At 41.5% G+C, this 26,430-nt stretch overlaps 2 long non-coding RNA genes and 1 pseudogene across 11 annotated transcripts in view; 1 reads left to right on the top strand and 2 right to left on the bottom strand.

The window, feature by feature from the left end:
• LOC100385041 (aminomethyltransferase, mitochondrial pseudogene) overlaps nt 1-15,296 on the bottom strand; it is a 35,710-nt pseudogene extending 20,414 nt beyond the window's left edge.
• Nucleotides 1-26,430, top strand: part of LOC103789054 (uncharacterized) — a 94,509-nt gene that overhangs the window by 55,840 nt on the left and 12,239 nt on the right. For all 10 annotated transcript variants that reach the window (XR_013530809.1, XR_013530812.1, XR_013530813.1 and 7 more), the window contains 2 exons: nt 19,685-19,746; nt 23,488-24,855. This is a non-coding gene — a long non-coding RNA (uncharacterized LOC103789054). The remainder of the gene's footprint in view (nt 1-19,684; nt 19,747-23,487; nt 24,856-26,430) is intronic.
• Nucleotides 16,923-21,713, bottom strand: LOC108589557 (uncharacterized). The gene is made up of 3 exons (XR_008479813.2): nt 21,632-21,713; nt 19,675-19,829; nt 16,923-18,463 (listed from the first exon to the last, which is right to left on the bottom strand). It is a non-coding gene; the product is annotated as an uncharacterized LOC108589557 (long non-coding RNA).

Consider the following 26,430-nt stretch of genomic DNA (forward strand, 5'->3'; position numbering starts at 1 on the left):
GATTCTTATTTTATTTTTGGTAGAGACTGGCTCTCACTATGTTGCCCAGGCTGGTCTCAAATTCTTGGCCTCAAGCAATCCTCCTGCCTCAGCCTTCTATATTGCTGGAATTATACCTGACCACTGGGATTTTTTTTTTTTAGAGACAGAACCTTTTTCACCTAGGCTGTAGTGCCATGGCATAATCATAGCTCACTGTAATCTCAAACTTCCTGGGCTCAAGGCATCTTCCTGCCTCAGCCTCCCAAGTAGCTGAGACCACAGGAGTATCCCATGACACTTGGCTCAATAAAAAAAAAAATTCTATAGAGGCAGGGTCTTGCTGCGTTGCCCAGTTTGGTCTCAAATGCCCAGTTTCAAGTGACCCTCGCACCTCAGACTCATGAAGTGTTGGGATTCAGAGGTGAGCCACTGCGTCCACAGACCTGGATTCTAGGCTTGGCTTTATCATGTACCGGCTGTAGGACCTTGGCTGTGTGTGTGGTGCTCCCTCTCTGAGCCTGTTTCTTTGTCTTTGGAGATAGCACTGTTCTAAAGGGTGGTTGTATTAAGAAACTGAGGCAGGAAGATAGCTTGAACCCAGGAGTTCAAGACCAGCCTGAGCAACACGGTGGAACCCTGTTTCTATAAAAAATACAAAAATATTATCTGGGCTCGGTGGTGTGTGCCTGGAGTCCCAGCTATTCAAGAGGCTGAAGTGGGAGGATCACCTGAGGTCAAGGCTGCAGTGAGCTGTGATTGTGCCACTGCATTCCAGCCTGGGTGACAGAGTGAGACCCGTCTCAAAAAAAAGAAGGGTAAGGATGAATGGGATAACACACATAAAGTGACTGTCACAGTGCCTGGAAAGAATAGGCAGAGAAGTTGCTTTCCTTCCTTTTCTTTCTTTCCTCTTCCCTAGACCAACATCTCTAGTAGTGTTCATGGGGCGACCACTGCTTGTGGGAAAGAGACAGGGAGGGAAGTTTTCTGCCCCACATCCTTGTAATAAGTGCAGTTCTTCTCAGCCAGCCACTCCTAGTGGGGAATGCCATCACTTGCCGAACTAGTGGGGATGATGCCATGTGGGACACCCGGGGTCAGGTGTGATGCAGCTTGAGAGGTCAGTGCAGAGGCCCAAAAGGATAGGCAAAACCCCATGACCTGAAGGATTTGGCTCCAGGCCCTCTCCTCTAGGGCCCTTTCCGAAATCTAATGGCCTCTTCACCAGATCCCCTGGCTTAGACTTCACCTGAATCCATCTTCCACACTGCCCCAAAGGGAGCTTTCTAAAGGGAGATGGCCCTTCCAGACCTCCACTATCCTGTTCGTGTCTCTCCTCCTCTTAAAACTCTTCAGTGGTTCCCTATTGTTTAGAACTGTCTTTTTCAATGATGAGTTATGACCCTATTTGTGGGCTATAGAATCAATTTAGTCAGTTGTAACTAGGATTTAAACTATTTAATAGACTGAATGCCAGCCTGAATCACGTGTAAGTATTGCTCTGTGAAACATTTGCTTTAGAGTTTTAAAAAAGTGTATATTCTAGGTAGGAATTGGAGACACCATATTTGACATGTTACTTAGGATAGTTTTGACATACTGTCAAATATGTGATGATTTTAAACAACTTTGTATTGGGTATAACATGTATTCAGTAAAGTGCACAAGTCTTAAGGGTATAGCTTTATGAACGTTCACATATGCATACTCATTTACTTAAATATATTTATTTGGTACCCCAAAAAGGCCTCATGTCCCTTCCTAGTCAACCATTATTCTGACTGCTATAATCATCAGTTAGTTTGGCCTGTTCTTGAACTCCATGTAAATGGAATCTAAGAATGTATGCATTTTGGGGTTTGGGTCTTTGGCTCAGCATTATGTCCATGAGATGCATTCATGATGATGCAGATAGCTGTAGTTGGTCCATTTTCATTGTTGTATTTCATTGTATACACACACCACAATTTAATAATCCAGTTCTCCTGTTGATGGACATGTGGGCTGTTTCTCAAATTTTTGGATATTATGAACAAAGCTCTTGTACATGTCTTTTTTAAATTTAAATTTTATTTTTATTTATTTTTTATAGATGGCATCTCACTGTATTGCCCAGGCTAGAGTACAGGGCCATGATGTTAGCTCACTGTAACCTTGAACTCCAGGGCTTGAGGGGTCCTCCTGCCTCAGCCTTCTGAGTATCTGGGACTACAGGCATGTGCCACTATGGGCCTGGCTTTTTGTACATGTCTTTTTGTGGACATATCAACTCAATTCTTTTGTTCATACTATTAAGAATAAATTTCTGGGTCACAGGGTAGATGTATGATAACTATAAAAACTGCCAATTTTCCAAAGTGGTTACATTGGAGACTTATACATACATATGCCTAAATATATATATATTTTTTAACAGAGTCTCACTCGTTTGCCCAGGCTGAGTGCAGCGGCATGATCTTGTCTCATTGCATGTTCTGCCTCCTGGGTTCAAGTAATTCTCCTGCCTCTACCTGCCGAGTAGCTGGGATCAGAGGTGCCCACCACCAGGCCTGGCTAATTTTTATATTTTTGGTAGAGATGGGGTTTCACCATGTTGGCCAAGCTGGGATATGTCTGTGTATTTATGATGTGTATATACATATACATGTGGTCCAGGTGGCCATGTTAAATAATTTTATTATTATGGGTCTTGGTAAAAAAATAAAAACAAAGTTTGAAAGCTACTCATGAGAGGAAAAAGTCAAATTCCTTAGCACTGCTAGGCATGCCTTACAAGGCCTGCTGCTTCTCTCTGCTGCCTTATCTGCCACCCGCTATTTCAGGTCTCTTCTCACTTGACTCTTTTTTTCCCTCTTCTTTGTTTGTGAACTCCAACTTGTCCCCCAATATTCATTTCTAATTTTAGTTTTTCCAGGAAGATTTTCCTGGCCATCACTTTCTCTTCTCCCTTTTAGCCTCTTTATAATTGGCGCATCCCTCTGTCCTAATGCCTAGTGCCTTGTATTCTGCCACTGTACCAACTTGTTTCCTAATTCACCAGCTCCTGCAGGAAAAACTGTGATCCATCTTTGGAGCCCAGGGTGAACACTTGTTGTTTGCCTTCCCACCTCCATTCTTCTTCTCTTGTTCTTTTTTTTGGTAACAGCTTCTAATTTTAATCTGGGATATTACCTTGTGTTCCTTCATTCTCTGTCCAGGTAGCTCAGATATGGTCCCATTCACCTGTCAAAGAGATGCTTGTGATTGAGGGCTCAGTGTATCAGAAGATCCCATCTCCTTGGTTGCTTGGCTACTTGGAAAGGTCTTTGGGAGGCATAGGCCACATTGTCTTCTCCATCCTCTGTTATTGTGTGGTCTCTAGCCCATTGTATTTTGGGCACTGTGCTAAAGGATTTTACATCTTGATATGGTTTGGCTGTGTGCCTAGCCAAATCTCATCTTGAATTGTAGATTCCATAATCCCCATGTGTTGTGGGAGGGACCCAGTGGGAGGTAATTGAATCATGGAGGCAGTTATTCCCATGCTGCTCTTCTCATGATAGTGAGTGAGTTCTCATAAGATATGAAGGTTTTATAAGGGGCTTTTCCCCCTTTTGCTCGGAACTTCTCTCTCCTGCCACCATGTGAAGAAGGACGTGTTTCCTTCTTCTCCTGCCATGATTATAAGTTTCCTGAGACCTCCCCAGCCATGCTGAGCTGTGAGTCAATTAAACTTCTTTTCTTAATAAGTTACCCAGTCTCAGGTATGTCTTTTTTAGCAGTGTGAGAATGGACTAATATACATCTATAATTTCATTTAATTTTCACAGTAGCCCTGTGAAGTATAGATGCTATTATCATCTGCATTTACAGATGAGGGCTCTGGTTCAGGGATTTTAAATGGCACATGGCTAATGCACTTGTAGAACTGGGACTTAGACAAAAAGCTCAGGGCTGCTTTTGTATAAATGATACAATATTAAATATTTCTATATTGGGAGTAGATGGATGAAGAAAGTAATTTTCACGTGTGGGTAGGTTTTCCATGGGTGTTGCAGGGTTGGATCTCTTCCTTTTCTCTAAGCATTTAAAAGATGCTGTCCTGTTGTTTTTTGGCTTCCATTGTTTCTGATGAATAAGTTGTTCCTCTTCTTTGTTTGTGAACTCCAACTTGTCCCCCAATATTCATTTCTAATTTTAGTTTTTCCAGGAAGATTTTCCTGGCCATCACTTACTCTTCTCCCTTTTAGTATATAATTTGTCTTTTTCTCTGGATATAATTTTTTCTTTGTCTTTAGTCATCAGCAATTTGATTATGCTGTATCTAGACATGGTTTTCTTTTTATTCACTGTATTTTTGGTACTTTGAGTTTCTCAAATCTCCTTTTTTTTTTTTTTTTTTTAAGACGGGTTTCACCACGTAGGTCAGGCTGGTCTTGAACTCCTGATCTCGGGTGATTGCCCGTCTTGGCCTCCAAAGTGCTTGGATTACAGTCATGAGCCACCACTCCCAGCCTTGACTCTCCTTTTTCTTTTATTTTCTTTCTTTCTTTCTTTTTTTTTTTTTGAGACAGAGTCTTGTGCTATAACCTAGGCTAGAGTACAGTGGCAAGATGTTGGCTCAATGCAACTTCTGCCTCCTAGGTTCAAGCAATTCTCATGCCTCAGCCTCCTGAGTAGTTAAGATTACAGGCGTGTACCACCACACCCAGCTAAGTTTTTGTATTTTTTGTAGAGATGGGGTTTTGCCATGTTGGCCAGGCTGGTCTCAAACTCCTGGCCTCAAGTGATCCCCCTGCCTCAGCCTCCCAAAGTGCTGGGCGGCTGTGCCTGGTTTCAATCTCTTGACTGAAATTTTTTCTATTGAATTTGCAAAATTTTTGGCCACCATTTCTGCAGTTTTTTTTTTTCTCTCTCCTCTTCTTCTGAGACTCTGACACATATGTCAGACTCCTTTAGATTGTCCCATTGAGGATCTGTTCATATTAAAAACATTTTTTTTCTTTTATGGTTCACTTTGAATAATTTCTATCAACCTGTTTTCTCTTATACTTTCAGAGTATTCAATGTGCTATCCTCCTGTCTAGTGAATTTTTAAGTTCAATTGCTATGTGTTTCAATTTTTGGATTTACATTTGGCTTACTTTTTAGAGTTTTCTTATTTCTCTTTTAATTTACCAGTTCTTCTTCTGTTACATTAATCGTTTCCTATAAGATTAAAAAAAATTGACAGTTATGCACTGCATAATGATGTTTTGGTCAGTTATGGACAACATATGAGAGTGGTCCCATAAAATTATAATGAAGCTGAAAAGTCTCTATCACCTAGTAACATTGTGGTTATAATAATGTCCTTGTACAATACATTACTCAGGTGTTTGTGGTGATGCTGGTGTAAACCTACTGTGCTGCCAGTGATATAAAAGTATAGTACATACAATTATATAGCGTATATAATACTTGATAAAGGTATAAATGACTATACTATACTTTTATTGTTATTTAGTGTGTACATCTTCTAGTTGTAAAAAAAAGTTTTACTGTAAAATGGTATGCCTTGTTACACCAGCAGCAGCTTCATGTATCTTGTATTTTCTTGTAGTGCTTGATTGCACAGATTTATTTTGTGTGTGAGTTTGCTTTGTTCCTTGTGGGTCCCTAAGCATACAAGATCTCCTACTAATGTCAGAAAGAGTAACTGATCTGGAAATGAAATTAAAAGTGATTAATTAAGGGACAGACACAGTGGCTCATTCCTATAACCCCAGAGCTTCGACAGCCTGAGTTGGAAGGATGACTTCAGGCCAGGAGTTCCAGACCAACCTGTGCAACATAGTGAAACCCTGTCTCTACCAGAAAAAAAAACGTAAAAAAAAAAAAGAACTATGAAAGTTGAAAATCAGTGATGGTTATTGCTTGCCAGAAAGGCTGGCTCCATCAACCCTAGCTACCAGCTTGAAGAACAAAGGGATAAAAGCTGGCTGGGTGTGGTGGCTCATGCCTGTAATCCCAGCACTTTGGGAGGCTGAGGCAGGTGGATCACTTGAGGTCAGGATTTTGAGATCAGCCTGGCCAACATGGTGAAACCCCATCTCTACTAAAAATACAAAAATTAGCCAGGTCCTTTGGCATGCATCTATAGTCCCAGCTACTTGGGAGGCTGAGGCATCAGAATCACTTGAACCCAGGAGGTGGAAGCTACAGTGAGCCAAGATTGAGCCACTGTACTTCAGCCAGGGCAACAGAGTGAGACTCTGTCTCAGAAAAAAAAAAAAAGTGATGAAAGCTGTTAAAGAATTTGCTTCATTTAAGGCAAGAACAGAAATTCAGGAAGGGCCTCTATAAGATAGGAAGAAATTTCTGATGACCTGAGTTGAATACCAGGCACAGAGTGTATCCCTCTCAGCACTATGAAAATCATGGTTAAAGCATAAATTTGTTTGCAGTGTTCAGAGAAGAGGCTGGACCTGACTGCAGTGTTGAAGTCTTGCTAGCTCTGGGTGGTTTAAACAATTAGAGTATCGTAATTCATTACATATTGTGAAAGTGAGTGGTAAGTCTGTACGTACTGATGTGAAGGCAGCTGAAGAATTTTTGGAAACTCTAGAAAAACTGATTGTGGAGGAAAGTCACTTGCCAGAGAAAATCTTTAATATAGATGAAAACCCCCTATTCTGGAAATGGATGCCTGAAAAGACTTTTATCTAGAAGGAAGCCAAGTCAATGCCAGGTTTCAAGGCTTTTAAGGACAGGACAACAGTCTTTCTTAGAAGCAATGTTGCAGGCTACAAACTGAAATCCTTTGTGATCTGGCACAGTTAGAACCCCCGGGCCTTCAAGCATACCAATAAGCACACATCACCCTATACTACAGGAACAATAAGAAGTCACAGATGACCCAGCTCCTCTTGAATTGCTATTGCCAGTGAAATGAAGTAGTATTTGGAGAATAATGTACTTTTCAAGGTTTTGCACATTGTTTATGATGTTCCCACACATCCTCCTTTTATTGGTGATTTTTATCCCAATACCAAAGTAGGGTCTCTCCCTCCGAACATCACCTCTTTGATTGAACCAATGAATCAAGGAGTTACATCAGCTTTTAAGGACTTCTACCTGAGGAAGAACTTGGCCCAGGCTATTGCTGTACCTGAGGGAGTGACTGAGATGACAATGAGGCAATTCCAGAAGGATTACAACAGCTATGATTGCATCAAGAACCTTGCTTGGGCTTGGGGTGATGTCACCAAGAAGTATGTGAATAGCATCTAGAAGACACTCAGCATTCATCCATGACTTCAAAGGATTTGCCAAGATGAGGAGGTTGCAAAAATCAAGTTTGTGGTTGAGATGGCAAACAGATTTAACCTGGGTGTGGATGAGAATGACACTGAGGAGCTCCTAGAGGTGGTTCTTGAGGAATTGACTAATGAGGAGTTGTTGGAAATGAAACAGAAATGCATAGCTGAAGAAGAGGCAAGAAAAAAGGAAACTGCATGTATTAGTCTGTTCTCATGCTGCTATAAAGAACTGTCCAAGACCAAGTAATTTATAAAGGAAAGGGGTTTAATTGACTCACAATCCCACATGGTTGTGGAGGCCTCAGGAAACTTACAGTCATGGCAGAAGGCACCTGTTCATGAGGGGGTAGGAGAGAGAATGAGAACAGAGTGAAGAGGGAAGCCCCTTATAAAAACATCAGATCTGGTGAGAACTTACTCACTATCACAAGAACAGTAGGGGTAAACTTCCCCCATGATTCAGTATGTCCACCTGGTTCCTCCCATGACATATGGGGATTATGGGAACTACAATTCAAGATGAGATTTGGGTGGGAATACAGCCAAACCATGTCTCTGAAGAAGAAAAAGAAGAACCCCCAAGAAAATGGACAGTGAAGGATGTGTAGCACAAGCTTTTGCAGACCTTAGCAAGTTCCTTTTAAAACTTGGAAGCATGGATCCAAACATCAAACAGTTTTCTTTTTTTATTACAACTTTCATTTTAGGTTCAGAGGTACATCTGCAGCAGATATACCTTGTTATACAGTTTACCTATATATCAAGGTATTAGAGGTACCTTGTTATATAGGTAAACTGTTTGTCATGGGGACTGAAGAGTTTTCATTAATAGAGAGGAATGGTGCATAATCTACTTATAAGCAAATCTACCAGGAAAAAAATGAAACAAATCAAGTAAATAACCATAGACGCATTTCTGAAAAGAGTGACACCTCCACAAGAAGAGCCTCAGGCAGGTTCTTAGGTATTATTCCGGAAGAAGACATTTGTTGTCGGGGATGATGGCTCTGTGTGAGTTATTGCCATTGAAGACCTTCCAGTGGGACAAGATAGAAGACAGTGACATTGATCCTGACCCTGTGGAGGCTTAGGCCAATGTGTGTCTTACATTTTAATAAAAAAGTAAAAAAAAAAATTAAAAATAGATAAAAGCTTGTAAGGATGATAAAAAAATAAACATGTTTGTACAGCTGTTTAATGTGTTTGTGTTGTAAGCACACATTATTTGGTAATTATTTTGTAATAAAGAAGGGCAATTTATGTAATAAATTATAAATAATGAATAATTATTAATAATCAAGATTAATAGCAATTATAATCATGTTATAATTAATGTTACAATAATTAATACAATTTATTAATAATTTTGTAATAAGAGCAATTTATGTAATAAATTATAATAAATAAATAATTACCAAATGTGTTTGTGCTTAAAATACAAACATGTTGAACTGCTGTACAAAAATATTTCTTTATAATTCTTATAAGCTTTTACCTTATTTTTAATTTTTTTTTGAGACAGAGTCTCACTCTGTCGCCAGGCACCAGGCTGGAGTGCAGTGGCGCAATCTTGGCTCACTGCAACCTCCACCTCCCAGGTTCAAGCAATTCTCCTGCCTCAGCCTCCTGAGTAGCTGGGACTACAGGCACATGCCAACACACCCAGCTAATTTTTGTATTTTTAGTAGAGATGGGGTTTCACCATGTTGGCCAGGATGGTCTCAATCTTTAGACCTCATGATCCACCTGCCTTGGCCTCCCAAAGTGCTAGGATTACAGGCTTGAGCCACCGTGCCCAGCCTTGTTTTTAATTTTTTTTTTACTTTTTAAACTGTTTCATTAAAAAAGTTAAATTATTACAAAATAATTTGAGTAATATAATTAAATAATATATTAATTTTATTAAATTATTAAAAATAAATATTTTGTATTTGTATAATTTTACTTATGAAATAACTTTAATCGCAAAATAATTATTACATAACTTATTTTAAGCACAAACACATTATTTTGTCACAAGAGTTTAAAAGTTAAAAGGTTTATAAAGGAAACAATTTATAGTAAGCTAAGGTTAATTTATTACTGAAGAAAAAATATTTTAAAATAAATTTAGTACAGCCTAAGAGTATAGTGTTGATAAAATCTACAGCAGTGTATAGTAATGTCCTAGGCCTTCACATTCACTTATGACTCACTCACTGATTTACCTAGAGCAACTTCCAGTCCTGCATGCTCCATTCATGGTAAGCCTTATACAGGTGTATCATTTTTAAAAAATCTTGTATATCATATTTTTACTGTAACTTTTCTATGTTTAGACATTTCTTGCTATACAAATATTTGTCATTGTGTTATAATTGCCTACAGCATTCAGTACAATAACATGCTGTATAGGTTTGTAATCTTAAGAGTTATAGGTTATACCATGTAGCCTAGGTATGTGGTAGGCTATACTGTATAGGTTTGTGTAAGTATGCTCTATGATATTCACACATAAAATTGCTTAATGATACATTTCTCATAAGGTTTCTCTGTTGTTATGTGACACATGATTGTATTATCCTATTTTCCTGGCTGTTTGTATGCTGTATTTTTCAAGTATTTTCTAATTTTTTTCAAGGTCTTTGTCTGCTAATTCCAATATCTGACTCATCTTTGGGTCTGCTTCTATTGACTGTTCTCTTGATTGTCAGATTTTCCTAGCTGTTTGTATGCTTGATTAGTCCATTCTTGCATTTCTACAAAAAAATCTGAGTATTTTATAAAGAAAAGAGGTTTAATTGGTTCATGGTTCTGCAGGCTGTATAAGCATGGTGCCAGCATCTGCTTGGCTTCTGGCAGGGTGGGGTTCAGGAAGTTTACAATGTGGCAGAAAGCACAGGGGGAATAGGTGTCTTATACTGAAAGAGTGAGAGCAAGAGAGAGAGTGGGGGAGGTGCCACATACTCTTAAGCAACAAGATCTCTCAAAAATTCACTGTAGTGAAGATAGCACAAACCCATGAGGGATCCACCCCCATGACCCAAACACCTTCCACCAGGCTCCAACTTGGATTACATTTCAACATGTGATTTGGGTGGGGACAAATATCCAAACCATATGCCAAGAAGTTAAAAAAAAGTTGAGCCAAGGTCTCATTGTATTATCCAGGCTGGTCTTGAACTCCTGGGCTCAAACAATCCTCCTTCCTTAGCTTCTCCAGTAGCTGGGATTATAGACATGTACCATTGTGTCTGGCTTTTACTATGTGTTTATTCTATGTAACACACTCTAGAGTTTCTGGATTTTTCTGTCTTTATATGTAAGGCATTAAGTTTTGCCCTAGCAGATGGTTAAATCATTGACAGACAACCTTAGTCCTGCGGAAGCTTAGTTTTAGTCTTTATTAGAGTGGATCTCTTTCAGTTTTGTCCTTATTCCTAGGGTATAGACCTAGGTTCTAGGATGTGGTCCTTATTCCTAAAGTGTGTCCCTGAAAGTGTTTCAACAAAAAGGACACAATGTCTACAAAGCTTCTCTGTCTTGGCAGGGCTTGACTTTTTCATCTTGCTGCAGTTTCTTGCCTCTGGGAAACTTAGAGTCTTACTCTGCGTATGAACCGTGTAGCAGTCAGACAAGGATTTGAAGAGAATTGGTTCACAGATTTTGGGGCACCCTTCTGTGGTTCTGTCACTTAGAAGTAAGATTTTTCTCCCTAAATTTGCAGCCACTCTATTCCCCATGCAAGGTATAGATGGGGATACACCTTCGGGGAAGAGCCAGAAAATGCAGCTCTCACTCAATATAATGCCTTTCATTAAAGGGTTGGATCCCCTTTTTTTCTGCCTTCTTTTGGTTGTTGTCCAGTGCTTTAAGGCAATTCTTTGTTAAACTATTTTGTCCAGATTAGATAATTGTTATATGTGGGAGGGCTACTTGGTAAGCTATTCTGATATTACCAAATCCTGGACCTCTCCCTCAATTTTCACCCTAGAGTCTCAACTCCACTGAATATGAGAGTGCTAAGAAGCCAAGGAAGCAATGATAAGAGCCCTGAGTGAACCTCACCAGGGTTAATAGGAAAGAGGCAGAATGATATAATGGTTAAGGACAGGGGCTTTCGAGGCAGTCTTGGGTTTGAATTCCAGTCCTGCCACTTACCAGCTGTGTAACCTTAGAATGATGCTTAACTGATTGAGCTTTGTATTACCATTTGCCAAATAGGAACGTTAATACCATTTTCTTTTTCTATTTTGTTTTTCTTTTGGTGAGGATTAAGTGAAATGCTTAGTACCAGACTTGGCAAATAGTAAGGGTTTAACCTATGGTGGTCACTACTATAACTAGAGAACAATATGTTCTTTCACAAGGGGCTAGAAGGAGAGGGACACAGGGCTAAAGGATTTTTCCAGACAGGAGATTGGTACCTTCTACTGGGACTAGAAGTCTTCGCCTCCAACTCTAGACATTCAGTTGTTTAGAAGTAAGCAAAATTCCAAATCTCAGAATTTTCTTCTGTTGTGGTTAAGACTGGGCGTGGTGGCTCAAACCTGCAATCCCAGCACTTTGGGAGACTGAGGCGGGTGGATCACGAGGTCAAGAGATTGAGACCATCCTGGTCAATGTGGTGAAACCCCGTCTCTACTAAAAATACAAAAAATTAGCTGGGCATGATGGCGTGTGCCTGTAATCCCAGCTACTTAGGAGGCTGAGGCAGGAGAATTGCCTGAACCCAGGAGGCGGAGGTTGCGGTGAGCCGAGATTGCGCCATTGCACTCCAGCCTGGGTAACAAGAACAAAAATCTGTCTCAAAAAAAAAAAAAAAAAAAATTTTTTAAAGTGGCGAGATGATGGAGTTAAACTGTCCTGAACTGCATATCCAAAGACAGAAGCTAGGAGATAATAGCATACCCCCAAACCCTGCTCCAAGGCAGATTCCCTCCCTGAGACCTCTAAGCAGACACAAAATGGTCTTAATGACTAAACCCAAGTATATCTTGATTTTTTTTTTCTGAGACAGGATCTCACTCTGTTGCCCAGGCTAGAGTACAGTGGTGAGATCACATCTACTGCAGACTTGACCTCCCTGGGCTCAGGTGATCCTCCCACCTCAGCCTCCCCAGTGGCTGGGACCACAGGCATATGCTACCATGCCTGGCTAAATTTTGCATTTTTTTTTTTTTTATAGAGATGAGGTTTCCCCATGTTGCCCAGATCAGTCTCCAACTCCTGGACTCAAGTGATCTGCCTTCCTTGGCCTTCTAATGTGTTGAGATTACAGGCATTGACCCCCTGCACCTGGCCTAGAATTTTTTTTTAAAGGGGGTAAAATTCACATAATAATTCACTATTTTTACAATTATGAAGTGTGTAATTCAGTAACTTCCAGGACATTCACAATGTACAACTATCACAACTAATTCCAGAACAATTTCATCATCCCAAAAAGAAATGCCAAACTCATTAAATAGTCACCCCCCCGCTTTCTACTTCCTCCTAGTCCCTGGCAACCACCAGTCTGCTTTGTGTCTCAATGGATCTACCTACTGTGGACATTTCATATAAATGGATATATGGCTTTTGTGTTTGGTTTCCTTCACTTAGCATGTTTTCTCTTTTTCTTTTTCTTTTTTAATTGAGATGGGGTTTCACTATGTTGGCCAAGCTGGTCTTGAACTCCTGACCTCAAGTGATCCACCAGCCACCGCCTCCGAAAGTGCTGGGATTACAGGTGTGAGCCACCGTGCCCGGCCAGCATGTTTTCAAGGTTTGCTCATTGCCTGGAATTGTTCAGCTATTCATTTCTGTATAAACACCTGTGTCTTTTTGACTTTCCAAGTTAATTTCTTCCCAGGGGCTTTTCTATCCAGACCCTGGAGCTTTTGTGAAATGTGTGGTAGTGAGCACAGAGCAGGCAGGGGTACACTGTCAAGACAAACTTCTTGACAGTGTGTTTTTGCACCCTATTAACAATGCTCTTGAGGCTCCACTATGTAGGACTACTTGTTTTTCTATCTGAAATCTCCTTACCTCAACTGCTATAAAAACATTTACATCTTTCTAAGATGCCAATGAAATCCAACAAGGTAGCCGAGCGTGCTGGTGCATTCCTATAGTCCTAGCTATGCAGGAGGCTGAGACAGGAGGATCACTTGAGCCCAAGAGAGGGCGAGGCTGCATTCCAGCCTGGGTGACAGAGCAGGACACACACACACACACACACACACACACTCACTTTCTCTCTTTCCAACAAGGTAATGCTGTATAGGAGGAAGTACCTGAGCTTTTGAGTCAAATGTGTATTTTTATCCCACTTCAGAGACTGTATACAGGTTTGGGGAATTGGAGAGAGGAGAAGACCTGTGCCCACTTTGCAGGTAGAACCTGGGAAAGGAGCACATACACGGATCTCTTCCTGTGCCACAAGACGGCACAAAAGAAGTAGGGGTGAAATAGCTCCTCCATCCTGGGTCTGAGTCAGCCTTGAAGAGTTTCCAATACTCTGGGTAACATGGGAGCAGTAGAATGATTTTTCTGTGTGTCTAAGAAAAATCCCCCTTCCCCAAAGTTTTGCTCTTGTCACCCAGGCTGGAGTGCAGTGGCATGATCTCGGCTCACTGCAATCTCTGCCTCCCAGGTTCAAGTAATTCTCCTGCTTAAGCCTCCTGAGTAGCTGGAATTACAGGCACCCACCACTGAGTCCAGCTAATTTTTTTATGTTTAATAGAGACAGTGTTTCACCATGTTAGCCAGGCTGGTCTTGAACTCCTTACCTCACAAGATCCACCTGTCTTGGCCTCCCAAAGTGCTGGGATTACAGGCGTGAGCCACTGTGCTCAGCCTCCACCTCATTTCTTGTGGTGCCAACATGGCATAGGGGCCCTCAGGTGTCCCCAGACCTCCATGGGGAACAGAGAAGTGGCATAGAGACTCTGCAGACCTGGAGAAGACTTGCTGCAGAGACAAAGCAAATGTAATCTAGACGTCCAGGCCATCACGGCAGCTGGCATGAATACATGAAGACGGCAAGGAGCAAACATCTTCACAGCATGTGAGGCACCTGGAATTCAGGGGGTATCCTGGAGAAGGGAAATGCCAGACACTGAACTGAATAAGATAATTAAGTTTTTGCTATGAAGCAGGATGGGGGTTCAAAATAGGAATTAAATTTAATTTAGAAAAGGCAATGTATATTTTTAGTATTTCTGAAAAAGAAGGCTGAGAATCCTCTATTTAAAAAAAAATAGGCCAGGTCCTGTGACTCACACCTGTAATCCCAGCACTTTGGGAGGCTGAGGCGGCTGAATCATGAGTTCAGGAGATTGAGACCATCCTGGCCAACATGGTGAAACCCTGTCTCTACTAAAAATAGAAAGAACTAGCCGGGCATGGTGGCACATGCCTATAGTCCCAGTTACTGGGGAGGCTGAGGCAGGAGAATTGCTTGAATCCGGGAGGCAGAGTTATAGTGAGTCGAGATTGTGCCACTGTACTCCAGCCTGGCCACAGAGCAAGACTCCATCTCAAACAAACAAACAAATAAATATATTTCCCCACTGTACTTCATGACACTTGAGCTCATTTTCTACTTTTGAAATAGGAAGGGGCCCTCCCTTTAAAAATGTTGTCAGAGAAAACAGCCCAGATGCAGATGCTTTGAAGAGGCAGAACTTTCTTAGCTACAGGGGGCCAACCAGCTGGCCCTGGGCACAATTCCTCAGCCAAAGCTCCCAGGGAAACTGCAGGCATTCAGCCTGAGGCATTGGGTTGGAAAGCAAGGAGTTAATTTAGTATCAGCTGTGTTCTTTTCTAGAACATCTCTGTAGCTCTTGCTCTTGAGCTGCAGGGCTTCCTTCCTCATTCTGATCCACCCCCTCTTTTTTCCTTCCCTCTTTTTTTTTTTGAGATGAAGTTCACATACCAAAAAATTAACCATTTTAAAGGATACCATTCAGTGTCAGTACATTCCCAATGTCGTGCAATCATTACCTCTAGCTCCAAAACATTTTCATCACCCTCAAAGGAGACTCTGTACCGTAAGTAGTTGCTCCCCATTCCGTCTCTCCCACCCCTTAGCAGCCACCGATCTGCTTGCTGTTTCTACGGATTTACCTACTTGGTACATTTCCTATAAATGGAGTCACAAGATGTGGCCTCTGTGCCTGGCTTCTCTCTCCATCCCTTTTGTACCCTTCAGTTCTATCTCTTCTCCCTGAACCTTTGGAGCCCACCCAAGTAGTCCCTGGGTTATTTCCAGACTCCATTTTCCAGGAATTAGGCCATTGAAAGAAAGGAAACAAGGTCAGAGGGCTTCGGGGTGGGAATTAAATCGGCTTAGGGAAAAGAAACCCAGCAGTTTCTGATCAGGCCCCAGCAGCTGAATTTGGTTTGGAGGCCAATTATCTGAGGCCCATGAGGTTTTAAGTACCATGGCTGGGCCTTCTGCGGCAGACCACGTGGAATCCGGGCTCACCCTGGCTCTTGACTGGAAACAGATGCTCTATGACCAGGAAGGAAAGTTAAGTTTCAGAAAAATTCAGCTCGACTGAGACTGTGGTGTGGTTGGATTTTCACAAAGCAGTATTTATAATCAGGCAGAAAATCATGGAGAAACAGCTAAGGATCAAGTTGCCACTTAAATTCCTAGTGGCTACACACCTGGCCATGAGAACTGGCGAGGTTTCAGAGACGCACCTCATAAAGTGTGGACCAGGTTGTTGCTTCTCTGATATCATGGCAGGATTTTGGAACTGTAAGTGGAGGAAATTGCGGGGGGAGGGGGAAATTGGAGGTGGAGGCTTCTCTCAAACTGCGTGTTTGGCTAAAGAGATGGCTGGCAACACACTGCTGGCTCTCTGATTTTTTTCTCTGGCTTTGATAATTTTTCTGTGGTACTAAAAACCTACCCTTTTCTGTTCCCAAGGAGGGAGAAATATGGGTTGGAGTTATTGAACATATTTTGGGCGGGCTCCCTCTGGACTTTGTTCATGTAGGATGGTCCTATTTATTTTGATCTAGGAAGGTGTGTCCGCTGGTATATGGTTTCTGAAAATCATACCATGCACTTGACTCTCCTCAAATATCGTCTATGCACATTAAATTGTATAAAACTGTATGACCTTGGGCAAGTCACTTAAATTTTCAAGGCCTCAGCTTCCTCAAATGAAGACATTAGGTTCTGTAGTGGGTTGCATAGTGGCTCTCCCAGTCTCCTGTCCACTTACAATCTTAGAATGTGAGCTTATTTGGAAATAAGGTCTTTGCAAATGTAATTAAGATAAAGGAATATGAGATGAGACTGTGCTAGATTAGGCTGGATCCTGAATCTGGTGGAAATATCCTTAGACAAAAAAGGACATGTGAAGGCAAGATAGGCAGAGACGACAGCAATGCATCCACAAGCCAAGGATGCCAAGCATGGCCAGCAGCCATCGGAAGAGAAGGCAGGAGGGAGGCATGAACGGTTTCACTCTCTCAGCCTCCACAGGGAACCAACCCAGCTGGCACCTTCATTTTTGGACCTTTACCCTCCTGAACTGTGAGATAATATTTTTCTGTTGTTTCATGCCAGTTTGTGGTACTTTGTTATGGTAGCCTGTGTGAGCACTGCTCAGTACCAAGCTTGGATTTTCTAATCTTTTCAGGCAGATTCGTGGGAAGAAAAACACCAGCTGAGGTATATAGAGAAAAAGAGTTTATTTACAAGGATACCTAGAGACGCTCACAAACTTCAACACCGGCAGTAAAGCATCACGGGTTTTCGCAAGTCCAAACCAAATCACCATCGAAGCTCAGTTCGGCTTCTGCTAAACAATCTTTTATACTTTTTAAAACAAAGAAGGGTCAAGTCAGGACACTGTCCACGTCTTCATCATGTAACTAACATCCTTGAGGTGTTTACCAAAAATTGGATCAGGGAACTGGCCAGGTTCCCAGGTCCGGCTCTTCAGAGCCTTTTTTTTTTTTGCATTGGGAAAATTCTGAGCTTGGAATACTCCCAATGATAAGGAAATGAAGACAACATAAAGTCTGTCCATGACTTGTAAACTTAATTAACTCCTTCTGTTCCATTACAATTCGGCCCTAGGCATGGGCAGACTTATTATACACATAATAGTTGTAAGTAAATGCATCATATAAATTCTTAATGCGTTGATATAAGTACAAAGAACAGCAACAACTACATATACTAATAACTATTAAAATGAATACAATCATGAATAGTGGGATGAATCTATATGTCACTGATGAGTGTGTGAATAACCAATCCCACCAGTTATGATTACTATCTGTCGCTATAGCATGGGAATAGTCCTGCAGTTTATGACTTACTATGGTGGTTTGTAGTCTATATTCACTTAATTGTCAATCTCTTTTCTGTAATGTCTGATTTAAAGCTTTATTTTTATATAATATAGTAGTTAGATTTAAATAGGTTTCCAACTTTGGTTGGGGCAGGCTTATTGGGGTGAAAGTGATATTTTCATAGTCAATGATTGGGGTTAAATAAATAGTAGAATTATGCCAGAGAAAAATAGAGATATTATAAATACATCCAACAAATGGAAAATCAACTTGCATATATGACAATACTTCAGATTGATTGGATACAATATATAATGTATGGGGCTGGACTTCAAAAAGGGCAGTGTAATCACTTACTGGTAATAAGGTAAAAATACAATGATTAACAGAAAAATGCAATAGATATGGCTCCATCTGTTGTTGTAAATCAGTACATACTAATCCTTTTGTAGTTACAGCACAATCATTGATTTTATATGTTATATTTCTATTGTCAATGTGGGTACCATAAAATTCTGGTTGCAAATAATAATAAGGATATGGAATTGGCAGCACATGATAGGGACATAGCATAGTAGTTAAATCTGTTGACAACAGGAAATATTCACTTTAGAAGTGACATTAATAGTAATACTATCATCACTATAAATTATGCCTCGAGCAGGTTTCTGTCCCATCCAATAGGTAAGTGTAGTGTTGGTATCTCCACTAATAGTAAGATTGGTATGGTGACAGACTTGATTAGCAGAACAGTTGTAAGAGTCTTGACTTCTTACTTTTGTGGAGTTGACCCATCCCAACTGTAGAATCATGTGTCCGTTGCTGGAAGTAGTTTGGTGAGACAAGATTTGTCTGGGGGAAATGGTCCAAGCAATCCAGAAGTGAGTGCTAACAATAATACCTGTAAATACACAAATCTATACACGATGAAACAAATGATTAGTAGGTACTAATATAGGAGTATCAGCAGGGGGAATTAGGACATATACACAGTTATTTCTTCCTTGTGCTACTATCTCTCCAGCTTGTAATGGTTTATGGGGAGATGTTTGTACCCAAACATGACCTGATATTTGTTTCTTTTCATCAGTACTGCCAAATCCTAAATGAGCTGATTTTGGAGGGAACCTTTGTGATTCCCATACTGTGTTTTGTAAAACTGGAATTATTAATAGTTGTGCCATTCGGTGGCCTTTAGGCAAGATGATATCTTCTTCACCAAGGTTATAACGAAGCACTTTGATTTCACCGTAATAATCTGCATCAATTATTCCCCCTAAGATTGTCATTCCTTTTTGTGCAAGACTAGATCGAGCAGCTATTTGTCCATAATATCCTGAAGGCAACTGAAAACCTATTCCAGTGGGTATTACATGTTGAGTTTTGCTATTTAATTTAGTTACAGAGTAGTTAAATAAATCAACCTGCAGCAGAACTAGTAGCATTCCAAGGTTGTATTGCATCTGGGTGGAATCTCCACCAGGAGATAGTTACAGGCTCATGTGTTACTTGGGATCTGATCTCAACTGTATTAGAGGAATATATCATCCGTTGCAACGGGGTTTGGCCACTAGTTAGGGGTCTATTATTAAGTTGTTGTAAGGCTGGTAATAAAAAGGTTTTCCATCCTGATTACATTGGATTGGTTAATTTCCGTAGTTTTTCCTTTAATAACCCATTCATCCTTTCAATGAGGCCTACTGCTTGTGGGTAATAGGGTATATGATAAATCCATTCTATATTATATTGAGCACAGTAATCAGTAATTAACTTACTTTTAAAATGAGATCCGTTGTCACTTTGTATTTGTAATGGCACTCTATAATATAAAATAATATAATCTAAGGTTTTCAGAGTATTTTGTTGGGTGGCCCGTTTATAGGGACATCCAATAAGCACACCAGAATAAGTATCTACAATAGTGCATATGTAAGTGCACCCTTTAGAAATGGGGAGCGGCCCTATGTAATCTATTTGCCAAATTTGTGCCGCTTGTTTTCCTCGAGCTAATTCTCCTGTGACGATACGGGGGACATTTTGCAATCGTTCTTGGTTACAAACTGGACACTGTGTTGTGATGGTTTTTCATACATCTAATGGCAGGTATATGCCTCTCTGTTGTGCCCACCTGTACATAGCTTTGGCTCCTGCGTGTCCAGTGTGTTCATGCACCCATTTCGCACTTGGGATGATCTTCAGGGTAAGTATTAGAGCTAATTTTAGTTAATTGGTCAGTCTTCTTATTGTAAATACATTCAATAGAGTCAGTAGGCACGTGAGCGTCTACGTGGAAAATAGAAACATTAGTACTTTGCAATACAATCCATATATTTTGCCATAAGTCCTTTCCCCATAAATCATGGTCACGAATCTTCCAATTATCATGCTGCCATTGTGCAATCCAAGTTAATAATCCCATCTACACAGACCAGGAATCTGTGAACACATGACATTCTCCCCCATATTCCTTTTCCAGGCACAGCCAGACTGCGTGTAATTTGGCGAGTTGGCTGCTGCCGTTTGCTCCACTAGCTTCTAGTGTACAATCCAGAGCGGGATTATACGCTATAGCTTTCCAGTGCCGCTTTCCCCCTATGTACTTAGCAGAGCCATCTGTAAACCATGCGTGCTTCTGTTGTTCTTTACTTAAAGAGTCATATCCTTTATTAGCCCAAACTTTACTGTCAATATGTTTAACGAGTTGATCATGATTACCTTCATCAGTTGGGCAAGAAAAAAAACCTTTTCATGTAGCTGCAAAACTCCAGTGGGGCCTGGTTTAGCACGATTTTGTATATACCATTTCCATTTAATGACATGGGATTTTTGGGCATGTCCAATCTTATGTGATACCGAGTTAGAAAGTACCCAATGCATTATTGGAATTTGAGGGCGTAAGATTACTTCTTTATTGGTGGTTAAATGTTCTGTTTCAGATAAGGCCCAGTAAGCAGTTAATAATTGTTGTTCTAACTGGGTATATGGGTTATTACACTGGGGCAATTTTCGAGACCAAAATCCTAATGGAACTCGTTTACCATTCTGCTTTTGCCAAAGACTCCAATTAGCATGTTCACTTTCTACACTAGTCATTAATTCAACAGGTCCTGGCTGTAGGGGCCATAAATCTAAGGCTTGCTGGATTGCCTCTTTAGTTCTCTCAAAAGCGTCCTGTTGATCTTGAGTCCATTCAAATTGGTATTTTTTCCTAGTTACTTTAAAAAGTGGTTGTACTAGCATTCCCAAATGGGGTATATGATGTCTCCAGTATCCAAATAAGCCAATATATTTTTGTGCCTCCTTTTTGGTAGAGGGAGGGGGATGATACTTCCTAGCCTCTTTATCTAGCTCATCCCAATCAGGTTCCTCATTAGTATCATCCTAAATGTCACCATCCCAAGTATCAGGGTCCCAATCAGCTTTAGCAGTTGCAATGACAGCATGCACCTTCTTTGCATTCACTTTCCCCTTTCGTTTTCTATATTTATACTGTGCACACCGTACAGCAGCCTTTTCGGCTACTCCCTGATATATTCTTGCCTGGTCACCAAGGATAAAATTCTGACATTGTAACATAGACAATTTGCCTTGTAAATCAGCCAATTCTTTTTCTAACTGCAATTTTTCCTGTATAAGGGCTTGGCGAGCTAAGTATTGTTTCCTATAAGCAGACAACAAAATCCAGCCTCGTCTACTAATGGTAGCTAACTCCTTTCCTTTATCTACTGGCACCAGGTCCAAAACTTCACATACCTGTGCAGGATCAGCCGTCCTAAGGCAGCCGTCCCAATTTTCACTTAGGCCAGTGCCAGAGGCCCAATTACGAGCAACAGAAACAAACACAGGATCTTCCCAACCAGGAATTTCACTAACAACAGTTTTAACATTTTTTTTAAAGAAAGGCATGATGCACTCCTCCCCGAATCCTGCCGACTACGCCAATTTTGTGTGAGCACTGCTCAGTACCAAGCTTGGATTTTCTAATCTTTTCAGGCAGATTCGTGGGAAGAAAAACACCAGCTGAGGTATATAGAGAAAAAGAGTTTATTTACAAAGAAAGAAAAAGAGTTTATTTACAAGGATACCTAGAGACGCTCACAAACTTCAACACCGGCAGTAAAGCAGCACGGGTTTTCGCAAGTCCAAACCAAATCACCATCGAAGCTCAGTTCGGCTTCTGCTAAACAATCTTTTATACTTTTTAAAACAAAGAAGGGTCAAGTCAGGACACTGTCCATGTCTTTATCATGTAACTAACATCCTTGAGGTGTTTACCAAAAATTGGATCAGGGAACTGGCCAGGTTCCCAGGTCCGGCTCTTCAGAGCCTTTTTTTTTGCATTGGGAAAATTCTGAGCTCGGAATACTCCCAATGATAAGGAAATGAAGACAACATAAAGTCTGTCCATGACTTGTAAACTTAATTAACTCCTTCTGTTTCATTACATAGCCCTGAGAATGGAATACAGATTAGATACTGTTTCTAGGATTAATTCATACCTCTATAGCACTTAGAGCTTTTACAAAATACATTTACATACATTTATCCCTTATAAATATTTGTTTATTTTTTTTGAGGTGGAGTTTTGCTCTTGCTGTGCAGGCTGGCATGAAGTGGCATGATCTTGGCTCATTGCAACCTCCACCTCCTGGGTTCAAGCAATTCTCCTGCCTCAGCTTCCCAAGTAGTTGGGATTACAGGCATGTGCCACCACATCCAGCTAATTTTGTATTTTTAGTAGAGACAGGGTTTCACCATGTTGGCCGGGCTGGTCTTGAACTCCTGATCTCAGGTGATCCACCTGCCTTCGCCTCCGAAAGTGCTGGGATTACAAACATGAGCCCCCATGCCTGGCCATAACAATTTATTCCTTATAAAAAGTTATTGCCAGCAACTTTTCTGGGACACAAGTACATTTTATCAAGCCACCTGCCCTCCCCCGTCCCTGCCCCCCACCCCCCACCCCCCACCCCCCTGCTTTTTTTGCAGATGCTTGAAGAGTGACATATCTAGTGACGCAGCCCCAGGACTCCAATCCATTTGCTGCTTCTCGAGTGCAGGAGGAAGTAGAGGATATTGGTTACATTGCAGTGGTTCCTATCAACTGAAAAGTCCTAATTGTCCACAAAGATATATGTGGACGATGCTTCTCATGGGCTGAGGCCTACCTATGAGACTCACATCGCTGATCTGGGCCCCCCAGACTGACAACCTCCTCTATTCTTCAGATGCGTGTCTGGCAGCCTTTCTTCCACCCATGGAAAATGTAGAATAGAGATCATTCTCTCTCTGCTGAGTCTAACAGCATGCGCTCAGCTGACCCACACAACTCTGCAGTTTGCCAGCTGTGGAACCCCAGGCAACGCCCCTTTTCTCTAAGATTCAGGTTCTTCACCTATACTATTGCGATAACAACCCCTACCTTGCAGAATTTTTGTGAGGAATGGGGATAAACATGCAAAAACTCTGGCACACCCCAGTCACTCTGGAAAAGAGAGCCGTTCCTATTATTTCTCCCAATAGTTGCATTGGCTTCATTCCAACACTTACACAAGGTCTGGTTTCAGTCTTCCAATTAATTAGCTCGTCAGCTTTCCTTAATCCCATGAGTTCCAGTATCTTGCACAAATGTCCTGTATGTGGGAAAGAGTCCAACAACAGGCATTCATCAAGGGCTTGTTATGTGCAAATTATGGTGGTGTAGGGGAAAGGACATAGCATTGGGCTTAGTCCAATCTGGTTCAAATCACCTCTCTGCCGTCCCTTAGCTCTGTGATTCAGGTCTTTCTCACTGCTTCAATGGGGACAACTGAACCTGCTGGCAGCTCTGCTTTGGTCTTACACAAAGGGATGTGTATAAATGTGTGATCAAGAGTGTGTGCTCGATGAATGTCAGATTTTTCATCTCACTCTGTGAATTCACCTTCTCACCTGTAACCAGGCAATCTTCCACTTCTCTAATCGCTACTCTTACATCCTACCAACCACTATCAAAAGGATATGGAAGATGAAATCATTTTCAAAACAAGGTCGCTGGAGAGGGGTCACTAAGATAACTTCAAAGGTGAATGAATCCCTCTTCAGCTAATTATATTTTATTCTAGAACTCAATGTAGAGTTTAGCAGCTATTCTCCTTTTTTTCTCCCTCCCCCAATTTAGGAGAACAGGCATATTTTAGGCTGGATTTAAAAATTTGTTTTCTTTTCTTGACACAGGGTTTCTGTGGCAGAGGCTGGAGTGCAGTGATGTGATCATGGCTTACTGTAGCCTTGAACTCCTGGGCTAATGTGATCCTCCCGAATAGCTGGGACTACAGGTGGGCATCACCATGCCCAGATAATTTTTAATTGTTTTGTAAAGACAGGGTCTCACCATATTGCCCAGGCTGGTCTTGAACTCCTGGGTTCATGCAATTTTTCTATCTTGGCCTTTCAAGATACTGGGATTTTAGGTATGAGCCACCACGCATGGCCTAAATTTTTAACTTCAAATGAAAAAAGCATTTTAGGTCCAATGAAGACAGTTTCAGGACAGGTACAGTGGCTAATGCTTGTAATTCCAGCACTTTGGGAGGCTGAGGTGGTGGATCACTTGAGCCCAGGAGTTTGAGACCAGCCTGAGCAATATGGCAAAACCCTGTCTCTACAAAAAATACAAAAAAATTAGCTGGGTATGGTAGTACATGTCTGTAGTCCCAGCCACTCTGGAGGCTGAGGTGGGAGTATTGATTGAGCTGGGGAAGTGGAGGTTGCAGTGAGCTGAGATCATGCCATTGTATTCCAGCCTGGGCAACAGAGTGAGATCCTGTCTCAGAAGAAAAAAAAAGTAAGTTTCATAGACTTTCAAGAATGTTAGTAAAAAACAGTGTTTTTTTTTTAATTTTCCAGTTGTTAACATCTCTATCACTTATATTTGTTTGGTGTACTGGAATCCACAAAGCAGATATACCAGCCTTATTGCATCGTGTCAGTATCATTTCACATTTTCTTTTTTGAGACGGAGTTTCACTGTTGTTACCCAGACTGGAGTGCAATGGCGCCATCTCGGCTCACCACAACTTCCACCTCCTGGGTTCAGGCAATTCTCCTGCCTCAGCCTCCTGAGTAGCTGGGATTACAGGCATGCGCCACCATGCCCAGCTAAATTTTTTTTTGTATTTTTAGTAGAGATGGAGTTTCACCACATTGACCAGGATGGTCTCGATCTCTTGACCTCGTGATCCACCCGCCTCAGCCTCCCAAAGTGTTGGGATTACAGGCTTGAGCCACCTTGCCCGGCCTTCATATCTTCTTAAAAAAACTACCTATGGTGAGTAGTTACTGTCTTATTTTTGCTGGTCTAGGCTCTGTTCTCTCATTTCCTTGGGGAAACTCTCTCTCATCCCCGATTATGTGTTTCTCATGTGACACAGGCTTATTCAATTAGCGCTGTTTATTTTTAAATTTTTCATAGCCCATGGCTGCTAGAGTTTAGTGACCCTGCTGCTTCATCCAGGGCTGGACATTTGCCCCAAGCCAGGCTAATCAGAACCAGTGAGACTCAATTCTGGGTTATCTCTTAGAAGCATTGGAGATGAGAAGCTCTCTTTCCTCTGGGCTTGAAATGAGTAGTATCTACCACTTTCAGTCTGCAGCTGTTGGGAGTCAGTTTGCTGTTTGCATAGGAGAGGCTTCCTGAGACGGAAGCCAAGGCAAAACAAAGCCAAGTATGCACCAGACACCCTGAATCCTTATGACAGTGTATGAGCTTTAGCATCCAAACACCCATGCCTGATGCAGTAGGAACTACTCTAGGTCTACCAGTTACTCATCTCAACATGTTCCTTTTTTGCCTTAAGTTGGTTTGGATTGCTTTGAGTCTCTTGTAATCTACAGAGCCTTGATGATGTCAGTCTTGCCATTCTTGTTTCCTAGATGGAGAAACTGAAGTGGATATTGACATGGCCAGAGTCAAGCAGCAGGATTCGGGGGGAAATGGGGTAAACCACCCACCCCCTACACAGTGGGCAAGTGGAGCTGGAGTTCATGAGGCCTGTTCCCTTAGAACCTCCCTCAACCCTGCTTTCAAGCCCCATTCTCCTGCCTCAGCCTCCCAAAGTGCTGGGATTTCAGGCATGAGCCACACTGTGCCTGGCCTAAATTTAATTTTTCATTGCATGTGAAATTAGCATTCTGAGCCCAATGAAGGAAGTTTCAGGCCGGGGGCGGGGCTGTGGCTAATGCTTGTAATCCTAGCACTTTGCTCATCTCCCATCCCCCTGTAGAGTCTGGTAAATAAGGATATTTACAGTGTAAATAAGAGTGCCTCCTGTGCCTGCAGCACCTTACCAGGTTACTCTGAGTAGGCTAGGTTCCTCTCCCAACCAATTAATACTGCTGTCAGTTACTAGAGTCGATTTAGCATCCCTGGCTGCATCTTGAAGTTGAGCTGCTTGTGTCATTTGAACCATGATCTCTTCACTCCCCTTTGAACTATCATAAAGAAATCACATAAGTGTTTTGATTTGAGAGTCTGATGATCTTTGCCTCCTGCCAGGACTGCAATGAAGGTTAGAGTTCAGGAAACAGAAGCATAGCATTTTTATTTATCCTATTCTCTATTTCTCTGACAGTAGCAGGTCCAAAGGTGAGTGTCATTTTCTCTGCCATACTTTATGTCACCTGAGCATGTTAAATCCAGAATCCACTGTTCTGTACCTATTTTCAGTGACTGAGTGGTAAGGGCAAAGAAGGGCAGAAAGGATCACTGTGGTCCCCCATTGCCAGAAGTGTCTTGGTCTTAGTTTCCCATCAACAGTGGTGTTCTGGCTAGGTGCGGTGGCTGGTGTTTGTAATCCCAGCACTTTGGGAGACAGGCAGGCAGATCACCTGAGGTTGGGAGTTC

Source organism: Callithrix jacchus, chromosome 2, assembly GCF_049354715.1.
Source record: "Callithrix jacchus isolate 240 chromosome 2, calJac240_pri, whole genome shotgun sequence".
Classification (NCBI taxonomy): domain Eukaryota; kingdom Metazoa; phylum Chordata; class Mammalia; order Primates; family Cebidae; genus Callithrix; species Callithrix jacchus.